At 44.2% G+C, this 10,900-nt stretch overlaps 1 protein-coding gene across 3 annotated transcripts in view; it reads left to right on the forward strand.

The window, feature by feature from the left end:
• Positions 1-10,900, forward strand: part of Ammecr1l (AMMECR1-like) — a 27,412-nt gene that overhangs the window by 1,250 nt on the left and 15,262 nt on the right. For 2 of the 3 annotated variants that reach the window (XM_013028846.1, XM_013028848.1), the window contains exon 2: positions 966-1,074. The exons of the other annotated variant lie outside the window; for it this stretch is intronic. The gene's annotated coding sequence lies outside the window, so the exon portion shown is untranslated. The remainder of the gene's footprint in view (positions 1-965; positions 1,075-10,900) is intronic. 3 annotated transcript variants of the gene reach the window in all.

A 10,900-nucleotide genomic window follows, 5' to 3' on the forward strand; every position in this document is an offset into this window, starting at 1 on the left:
TCCACCCCCGCGGCTCGCCTCCCGCAGCCGTACCCGTCGCCCTGGGGGTCTGTCCAACTCCCCTGGTGCCCGTCCTCCGCTCTCCACGGCCTCTCTCCCGCCCTCCCCTCTCCTCCTCCCTGCTCCGCCCCTGCCGCTCCTCTCCCGCTCTCTCTGTTTTTCCTTGCTTGACTCTTCACTCCCGCGCTCTCTTCTCTTCCTCCCCGCAGCCTCTCCGTACCCATCCGTAGCCCTGTGTGTCACATCCCTTCCTCTTAGGTCTCCTCCGGGGGCTTTTGTCCTTCGTTGCGTGACCTCCATTCGCTGTCCTGATGTGACTCCTCTGCCATGCTCCCTCACCCCTGTCCCTCCGGGCCTCTCCTCTTTCACTGCCCGCGCCCCGGAAAGAGTGGGTGGGGCCTGCGCTCCCCTGTTTACATCTGTGGGACTCGCTCCCTGTCTAGTACCAGGGAGTGGAGAGAGTTGGTAAAGAGATTTATGCCAGACTTTGAAGAAGGGTGGGTGCCTATTTTACTGTCCTCGTAGCTTAACAAGATGGCTTGTCAGGGCCCTGGCACGGTGTCCACTAGTTCTTAATAGTATACGGCTATATTTGCAGATGATTTAGAAATATGTTTGTATTCCGAAACCAGCAGAGAGCCTCAAAATAATATGTATCCTGACCTGAGAGCCGTTTTGACCTAGATTGTTGGTGCAGGAAATTTTAATATGTGTCTTGTGTTCAAGTTCAATATAATCTTTGATCTTCCATGTCTTCCCTTAGTGAAGTCGCTGTGGGTGAGGTGATGCAGGACACCAGCCTGCTGTTCTGCCTCATATTTAACCTTTCACGAAAGGAGATTCTGCTCTCTAGCTGTTTTCCTTCTCAAAAAAAAAAAATCTCTTGAGTTGTAACTTTTCAAATACCGGATCTGACCATACTTCCTGGATTTTGTTTGTTCATTGCACCTGCATTTACATCTTAGGTACAAGAAGAAGGAATGGAATTGGAAGGAAGAAAATCCATTCCAGAGGCAAAATAGATCCCCTCCTCTGTTGTAGCTGTTCTCTCACAATACAAATTTTCTGCTTTCAGTGAGTATTATCTTGGACATATATAGAATGGAATGTCATTGGTTCTTTTTGGTTCTAGGCTTCTGTAGGTGTACTTCCTTGATTTTGTGTTTTACTTCCAAGGAGGCAGGAGATTTCCCACAATAGTACTTACCTGACAGTCTGAAAGCCCTTGGGGGTACGATCCCCAGCACTGCAAGAAGCAAGAAACATTCTTGTGTACTACTTGAGGCGAAGTCCTGATGAAGTTCTTCTGCTTGCTCATTTTAAAATAATTTAAATATGCCAAGACAAATTTGTTTAGTTTGTTGGTAGTGGGGCTTGAACTACGGGCCTGGGCGCTGTCCCTCAGCTCTTCAGCTCAAGGTGAGCGCTCTACCACTTGAGCACAGCATCACTTCCAGCTTTTTGGTGGTTAATTGGAGAGAAGAGTCTCACAGACTTGCCTGCCCAGGCTGGCATTAAATTGCTATTCTCAGATCTTAGCCTCCTGAGTAGTTAGAATTACCAGCCTTAGCCACTAGAGCCCAGCCCAAGACAAATTTATATTCCATTAACTGGTTAAGAGTTGCCAGGCATGAGTGATTGAATGTCTGTAATCCCAGCACAAGAAGATCTTGAGTTAGCTAGGGCTAGCTTGGGCTGGTATTTGTTTTTTGGAGTTTTTTTGGGGGTCTTTTTTGGTCAGTCATGGGGCTTGAACTCAGGGCCTGAGCACCGGTGGTCCCTGAGCTTCTTTACTCTTATCTACTCTGTTGAGCCACAGAGCCACTTTAGGTTTTCTGGTGGTTAATTAGGTTGGCTTTGAACCATGATCTTCAGATCTTAGCCTGCAGAGTAGCTAAGGTTATAAGCGTGAGCCACTAGAGCTAGGCCCTGGGGTGGTCTTAATAAAGTAAATGAAAACAAAACCATTAGCATGACCTCAGTGGTAAACTATAGCGTTGTATTTCCTTTATGATTTTAGCCTATATGATGTGGCTTCCCACTCTGTCCACTTTACTTTTTTTCCCCCCCTCAACGCTAGCTTTCTACCACCTTGAATCACAGCTCCATTCCCCAACTCTGGGTACTTAATTGTAGATCAGTCCTGGAGTTTCCTGCCGAGGCTGGATTTTAACCAGGATCCTCTGATCTCAGCCTCCTAGTAGCTAGTATTATAGGCTTGGGCCACCAGTGCCCAGCCCAAATTACTTTGTAAAGACAACAAAAGAGATTTAAAATTTTTTTGGGGGGGGGTTGTGGGGCTTGAACTCTGGGCCTGGGCGCTGTCCCTCAGCTCTTCAGCTCAAGGCGAGCGCTCTACCACTTGAGCTACAGCGCCACTTCCAGTTTTCTAGTGGTTTATTGGAGATAGGAGTCTCACGGTCTCTCCTGCCCGGGCTGGCTTTGAACCGCGATCCTCAGATCTCAGCCTCCTGAGTAGCAGGATTATAGGCGTGAGCCACCGGCGCCCGGCTGAGATTTTAAATTTTAACTCCAAGGTTAATACAGCGGTTTCAGATCATAGCTCTGCTTCTATCTTTTTCTGGTGGTTAATTGGAGATAAGAATCTATCTCATGGACTTTCTTAAATGGGTGGGCTTTGAACTGCTGTCCTCAGATTTCCACCTCCAGTATAGCTAGGATTATAGGTGTGAGTCTCATTCACATGATTGTCGTTGTTTTGTTGTTTGCCTGTGCTGGGGATTGAACTCAAGGCCTGGACACTGTTCCGGAGCCTCTTGTGTTCAAGGCTAGCCTTCTACCACTAGAGACCCAGTGCTACTTGTAGCTTTTTCTGAGTAGTTAATTGAAGATAAGAGTCTCAAAGACTTCCTGCCTGGGCTGGCTTTGAACCACCATCCTCAGATCTTAGCCTAACTTATATGTTTTAATCTTCACATATTTTGGAAATATTTAGCATTAAGTCTGCTGTGGCAGTATTTTTTAAAATCCTATCACAGATTTGAAAATAGCTATAGTTCTACATGTAAATTTTGTTTATGATGTTGTAAGGGAAAAAAGAATGGCAACATTCTAATCTGTTCCTTGGTTGGCTTATTTGTTTATTCTAGTACTAGAGCCTAAACTCTGGGCTTTGACACTATCCATTAGCTTTTTAAAAAGAAGCCCAAGGCTGGCACTCTACTGCTGGAGTGACAGCTCTACTTCCAGTCTTTTTTTTTCCCCTGAGTAGTTGGAGATAAAAGTCTTACAGACTTTCCTGCCTAGCTGGCTTTGAACAGGATCCTTATATGTCGGCCTCTTGAGTAGCTAGGTTTACAGTTGTGGATCACTGGAGCCGGGCCCTTCTGGGTTTTTTAATAATAGTATTTTGGGAGTGTTGCTTAATGGTAGAGCACTTGCCTGGAATGCTTAAGGCCCCTGTGTTAATGTTTTCTCCCCAGCACTTTTACCTGTGAGTTTTTCAGAGTGCTTTCCATCTTGTTAGAGCCTCCCAACCCTTTGAAGGAGACAAGGGACAAAAGCTTCCATTTTACAAATGAAAGAACCAAGGCCAAGAGAGCTCTGCCACCTTGCCAGAAGTTACACTGAAAAAGAAGAGCGACTAAAACCAAAACTTTCAACTCCTCCATTCCATTGTTTTTTTAAACCTCATATGGAAATGTAGTTTTCAGAGTGGATATGTTTTTAGTTTTTATTGTGAAAATACCGTACAGAGGGGTTACAATTACATGAGCAAGGTAATGAGTACATTTCTTTTTTTGGGGGGGGGGGAGGTCCGGTTGTGGGGCCTGAACTCTGGGCCTGAGTGCTGTCCCTCAGCTCTTCAGCTCAAGGCTAGCGCTCTACCACTTCCGGCTTTTTTTCTCTTTGCTTATGTGGTGCTGAGGAATTGAACCCAGGGCCTCATGCATGCAAGGCAAGCGCTCTACCACTGAGCCAACTTCCCAGCCCATGAGTACATTTCTTATCAAGCATTGTTGCCTCCTCCTTTGTTTCCCCTTCCTATCCCTTCCCATCTCCCACCCCCCGTGATTTTTTTTAATATACATAAATTATAAAGGTAGTAGTTTAGGTAGATCTGTATTTTGCAGGGGAAATATTCATAAATCAAATTGTGTATGTGTGTGTTATGCTTGACAGTTTCAAAGCTATAGAAATAATTATTTGGGATGGTTACAGAATGTGGGCTCTTCATGTGACTGTCCTGGAATAGTTCCATAAATAGGCCAGAATTATAGCTCAGGTGCCACTTCAGTGCCCATAATGTAATTATTAAATTCAATTTCAGCTCAGCTCTCCGTGCCACAAAGGAAACAACAGACTGCTTGTCTAAGGAGGGCTTGATTTGAACAGTTAACTGAAGTCTATAGTAAAAATGTGGAAACCACTTGCTTCTTTGCCTCTTTCCCACCTCCCAAATCCTTTTTGGTTTTTTTTTGGTGCTGGTCCTGGGGCTTGCACTCAGAGCCTGAGTGCTGTCCTTGTTCTTTTTTCTTTCTTTCTTTTTTGGGGGGAGGAGGGGTCCAGTTGAGGGCCTGAACTCTGGGCCTGGGCGCTGTCCCTGAGCTCTTCAGCTCAAAGCTAGTGCTCTACCACTTAAGCCACAGTGCCACTTCTGGCTTTTTTTTCCTGCATGCCTCATGCATGCAAGGCAAGCGCTCTACCACTGAGCTACCTTCCCAGCCCCTGTCCTTGTTCTTTTGTGCTCAAGTCTAGTGCTCTAGTGCTTTGTTGGTGGTGGTGGTGGTTGTGGGGCTTGAACTCTGGGCCTGGGTGCTGTCCCTCAGCTCTTCAGCTCAAGGTGAGCACTCTACCACTTGAGCTACAGCGCTGGTGGCTCAAATGGTAGAGCGCTGGCCTTGAGCACACTGAGGCTTGGACAGAGCCCAGGCCCTGAGTTCAAGCCCCAGAACTGCCCCCCCCCCCAAAAAAAAAAGGGCTGGGAATATGGCTTAGTGGTACAGTGTGCCTAGCATGCATAAAACCCTGGGTTCAATTTCTCAGTACCACATAAACCGAAAATAATAATAATCTTTAAGACTACAAAGTAGCTGTTAATAACATTGTAGTATAAGATTGCATATTTCTCTTGGAATTGGAAGAAGACAGCTATGCTCTTTTTTTTTTTTTTTTGTCAGTCATTGGGTTTGAACTCTGGGCCTAGGCGCTGTCCCTCAGCTCTTCAGCTCAAGGGTAGAGCTCTACTATTTGAGCCACAGCACCACTTCTAGCTTTTTCTGTTTACGTGGTGGTAGTACTGAGGAATTAAACCCAGGGCCTCATGCATGGAGGCAAGCACTCTGCCACCACTAAGCTACCTTCCCAACCCTAGAGCTATATTCTTTTTTTTTTTTTTTTGTAGGTCATGGGGCTTGAACTCTGGTGGGTGCTGTCTCTTAGCTCTTCAGCTCAAGGCAAGTGTTCTACTGCTTGAGCCACAGCACCACTTCCAATTTTCTGGTGTTTTATTGGAGATCAGAGTCTCATAGACTTTCCTGCCCTGGCTGGCTTTGAACCGTGATCCTCAAATCTCAGCCTCCTGAGTAGCTAGGATTACAGGCGTGAGCCACCAGTGCCTGGCTAGAGCTATGTTCTTTTTATAACCAATGCTGTTTCTATTGGTAGAGATAAAGATTATATTAGTACTAGTAGGCACTTAATAGTTATGTGCCAAAGGACCTTTTGGTGTCTTATCCATTGAATGATTATAAATAACACTTCATGGTAGCAGGTCTGCAGAAATGTTAACAACTTGCCTGGGTTTGTACTCAGCCTTTAACATTGGTATTTGAACAGAGTCTACAGTTACACTCTCACCCCAAATTCTAAGCTTGCCCTCTGTTGTTTTCTTTTTTTTAAAAGATTTAGTAGCCTTGGAAGGTGGCAAGGAGGAACGCCCTCTGTAGTCCTTGGGTTCTGACATAACTCCACAGTCAGCTCACAGTAGAACCAAGGAGCTACATAAATTGGGCTATATATAGCTCTTTATGTTTTGAATGAGGCAAACTTAAGCCAGGTGCTGGTAGTTCACAGCTATAATCCTAGCTACTGAGGAGGTTGAGATATGGGGATCATGAAAAGCTTAGATAGTTCCCAGACTCCGATTTCAAGCCCCAGAACCAGTACCAAAAGAAAAAATAACAAAAAAACAGGCAAACTTTAAAAATATTAGAAGTTTGTAGATAAGTTAGCAATTTTGTTGGGTATAGCACATTAGGTTTTGTGAGAATTACAAAAAAAAAAAAGCACAGATGCAACCTGTCAGACTTGGGGTGATGCTGAGTTCACTGCAGCCTAGAATTCATTCATATTCTTTCTCTCTCTCTCTCTCTCTCTCTGTATCTGTATTCTTATCTATCTCTATCTTTTTGCCAGTCCTGGGGCTTGAACTTAGGCACTATCTCTGAGCTTCTTTTGCCCAAGACTAGCAGTCTACCACTTGAGCCAAAGCGCCACTTCCAGCTTTTACTGTTTATGTGATACTGAGGAACTGAACCCAGGGCTTCATGGTATTTACCACTAAGCCACATTCCCAGCCTCAGCCTGGAATGTCTAAGTACATTGTAACCTCCTGTGCACCTTGCAAAGTATTGTTCAAAGGAGCTGTCGGAGAGTTCACCAAGTGGTCTTTGTCTTGGATCCTGATGAACTTTAGGACATCTGAATCTTACATATATAATAGAGTATGCCATATTTAGATGGGGAAACTGCGGAGCAGTGACTAAATATTGAGGACAGATATAGCTTTATTTAATACTTAACAAGGTTAAAAGTGCTTAAGGTAAAACATTGGTTCCTACTGTTGCCCACAGCTTTTTGTTGAAGTAAGACTATTGTCTCCATCTGATGAATCTTACTATGTTCTCATTGATTGTTCCAAAGTGCTCACCACATAGGAAGAAGAGACCACTCCTGATGACTCTTTGTCATCTTTAGGACTTACACTAAAGGCCTTGTGTCCCCATCTCCCCACCCTCACCTCCCCCATCATGGGGCTTGAACTCTGGGCTCTTCAGCTCAAGGTGAGCGCTCTACCACTTGAGCCACAGAGCCACTTCCAGTTTTCTGGTGGTTAATTGGAGATAAGAATCTACAGGCTTTCCTGCCCTGGGCTAGCTTTGAACCGAGATCCTTAGATCTTTCCTGAGTAGCTAGGATTACAGGCCTGAGCCACTGGAGCCTGGCTAGGGGCCTTGGGTTCTTGCTCCTGCTTTTCTGTTTGTGACTTGAGCTCTACATCTTGTCCACTTTAGATTTCTTATCTGCTCAGGATGGCTCCAAACCTTGCTCCCAGGCTCCAGAGTAGGTAGGATTATGGTATGATAACCAGCACTTGATCACTGTAGTTTTTGTGAATTTTGGGGAAGGGTGAATATGAAGTTTTTGAGGAAATAGATATGTAATAGAGGGGTTTGATGTTTTGTTAGTTTTGTAGAACTGAGTATGAAACGTGGGGCTGGTTTACGCTCACCCTTGAGCTACATCCTCAGCTCAAAAATCTGTTTTATTGTTTTGTTTTTTGCCGGTCCTGGGCTTGAACTCAGGGCCCAACCACTGTCCCTAATGCTTCTTTTTGCTCAAGAATCTGTTTTTAGCAGATGGTTACTTTGATCCATTAAAATGCTATTACGATGAAATGTCTTTTTAAGCTGTTCTCTCAGAATCCTCCAGCCATGCTACTAAAGCAGTGAGTGTGTTCTAATCATTATGGAAAATTCCAGAGAGCTGAGTCTGGAACTTAGAGATCAGATGACTACTTGGATGGAATAGGTTTAAATGACTACCAAACTGAAAGAGACAATTTTGATAAAATTGTAGACAACAGTAGATGTTGTTGATGTATTGATGTTGATAACAGTTGATGACTGAGGTGTTTAATAGTAGCACCTGGCTGGGAATGTGGTTTAGTGGTTAGAGTATTTCCCTAGAATGTATGAAGCCCTGCATTCAATTCCTCAGTACCACATATACAGAAAAAGCCAGAAGTGGCACTGTGGCTGAAGTTGCTCAAGAGCAAACGATGCTCAAGGACAGTGTCCAGGACCTGAGTTCAAGCCCCAGGACCAGCAAAAAAGAGGGAGATACACACACACACACACACTAGTTCATTTCTCACACACACACACACACCCTAGTTCATTTCATATTGTTTACCTGTAGTTTAGTTGATGGTTTTAAAGTGGCCTTCAAAATAATTCAATAAGAAGAGGGGAAATGGAGAGAGAATGAAAATAAATATACATGACAAAATAAAGAATATACATGACACTGTGCAGAAGTGAAATCGATTAGCTATATATTAAACCTGTTAAAGTTAGGGATTGGACACTGGGAAAATGTTTGGGCCCAGAGAACCACACGCTTTTGGTTGGTGGACTTTGGAATGTGGCTTAGTGGTGGAGTATTTGCCTAGCATGCATGAAGCCCTGGAACAAGGAAAAGCCAGAAGTGGTGCTGTGGTTCAATTGGTAAAGTGCTACTCTTGAACAAAAGAAGCTCAGGGACAGTACCCAGGCCCTGAGTTCAGTCCCCAGGACTGGCCCCCCAAAAAGATTTTGGTTGGTAACTTGGATGGTCACGGAGGGACAGGGAATTGGTTGTGATAATACCTTGCTGCAGATGGTTGTGTTGTGTGGACAATCTTCTAGAGCTCATTGGCATTGGTATGCTTTGAAATCGCCTCTATTAGTGCTGGGGGTCATGACTCAAGTGATAGAGTGCCTGAGTAGCAAGGACAAAGCACCAATTTCAAACCCCGGTACCAAGGGGAAAACAAACAAAAACTCTGAAATCTCCTCTGTTCTGTTGGAGGGAGTTTAATCAGTCAGGTAGCTAGCTGAATATATCTGCTAAGGAACACCTGAGATTTTTCCAATGTCTTGTAACATTTAACTATTCCTTCAGGGATAGCTTGATGTAATGAGAATCATTAAAGGCTTTTTATAAAACTTAAATTTTTCATCCTTTCTCTTTGTTTGGTTGAATTTTAGAACTCTAGAGGCAGAAACTTAAGGCCCTATTGGCCTTGTTGAAAAGCCAGCTTTCTGTAGATAGTCCTGCTGTTTCATCTGACATATGTCCTAGGCCCACAGCCGTAGTTATGTACAAGTAGAGTCGAAGGAGAACTCAAACCAGTAAAATTCACTGTGGACTGAAATGACAGGGAGTGCTTAAAATTTTCTGTGTGATGACTGAAGTATTGGCTTTGGGCTTTAGGTTTTGATTTTTTTTTCCATTCTGTTTTTATTGACAATAGTCTGTAAATAATGTTTGCATACCCTAGAATGTAATTTGTTTTATTATCCTGCTCTTAGGAAAAGGACTGAGCCCAGTGGATTTTTTGTTGTTGTTGTTCCAGTCATGGGCCTGAACTCTAGGCCTGGGTGCTGTCCCTCAGCTCTTCAGCTCAAGGCTAGCGCTCTACCACTTGAGCCACAGTGCCACTCCCAGCTTTTTTTTTTTTTTTCTGCTTATGTGGTGCTGAGGAATCAAACCAAGGGCCTCCTGAATGCAAGGCAAGCTCTCTACCACTGAGCCACCTTCCCAGCCCACCCAGTGGATTTTATTGGCAGGTCTTAATGAGAAGACCACACATTGGAATCTGACAGATAGATTGTAGTTCAGTTCCTACCTCTGCCATTTAGTAACAGTGTGGCTCTGGGAAGATACTCTTGCTTATTAATCCTTGAGGTTCCTCTCTATAAAATGATGGTAACATTATCTATCTTGCTAAAGATTTACAGGTTCAGTGAAATCTTGCTTGAATCTTGTGCTTAGTGCAAACACTGCTGTAAGCCCTGAATGCACAGTCAAATCTTAGCAATTCTTGAGTTGCCATACTAGAAGAAACTGGAATAAGAGCCCATATAGTAGCAGGTCATTGTTGTACACACCTATAATCCTAGTACTGAGGCAGGAAGAACATAAGTTTGAGGTCAGATACATCTGGAATACATAGCCAGATCATCTCTTTGTTGTTGTTTTTATACAAATATAGTAATGTTTACCATGATGATAAGTACTGTTTTAAGGCATTATGGCTATTAAACTTATTCCCCCAGAAATCTCAGGCAAAAGTTACTACTGCTATTCTTAATTTGAGGAAATTGGGTCCAGGAGAGGTTAGTCTTAGAGAAACCAGAATTTGGACTCAAGCCAACTGGCTGTTGAAGCAGGTGTGTGTGTGTGCGCGCGCGCGCGCGTGTGTGTGTGTGTGTGTGTGTGTGTATGCATGTGTGTACACATGTATGCATGCCTGCACCAGTGCCAGTTCTGGAGCTTGAACTCAGGGCCTAGGCGCTATCCTTGAGCTTTTGTGCTCAAGGCTAGTGTTCTCCACTTGAAGCAGGAGTTCAATTTTGGCTTTTTTGGTTTTTTTTTTGGTCGGTTGTGGGCCTGAACTCTGGGCCTGGGCACTGTCCTTCAGCTCTTCAGCTCAAAGCTAGCACTCTACCACTTGAGCTACACCGCCACTTCCGGCTTTTTCTGCTTTATGTGGTGCTGAGGAATCGAACCCCAGACCTCTTGCATGCAAAGCAAGCACTCTACCACTGAGCCACCTTCCCAGCCCCAGTTTTGGCCTTTTTTTGATGGTTAATTGGAGATAAAAGTCTCACAATTTTTCCTACTTAGGCTGGCTTTGAATCATGATCCTTAGAACTCAGTCTAAGTAGCTCAGATTATAAACCTGAGCCATGGGCACCCAGCAGGAAACTGTATTTTTAACCAAGGTGTGTGTGTGTGTGTGTGTGTGTGTGTGTGTGTGTGTGTGTGTGTGTGTGTGTAACTTTTTTTTTTGGTCCGGTCGTGGGACTTGAACTCTGGGCACCCAGCAGGAAACTGTATTTTTAACCAAGGTGTGTGTGTGTGTGTGTGTGTGTGTGTGTGTGTGTGTGTG

The sequence above is a fragment of the Dipodomys ordii genome, unplaced genomic scaffold, assembly GCF_000151885.1.
Source record: "Dipodomys ordii isolate 6190 unplaced genomic scaffold, Dord_2.0 Scaffold114, whole genome shotgun sequence".
Classification (NCBI taxonomy): Eukaryota; Metazoa; Chordata; class Mammalia; order Rodentia; family Heteromyidae; genus Dipodomys; species Dipodomys ordii.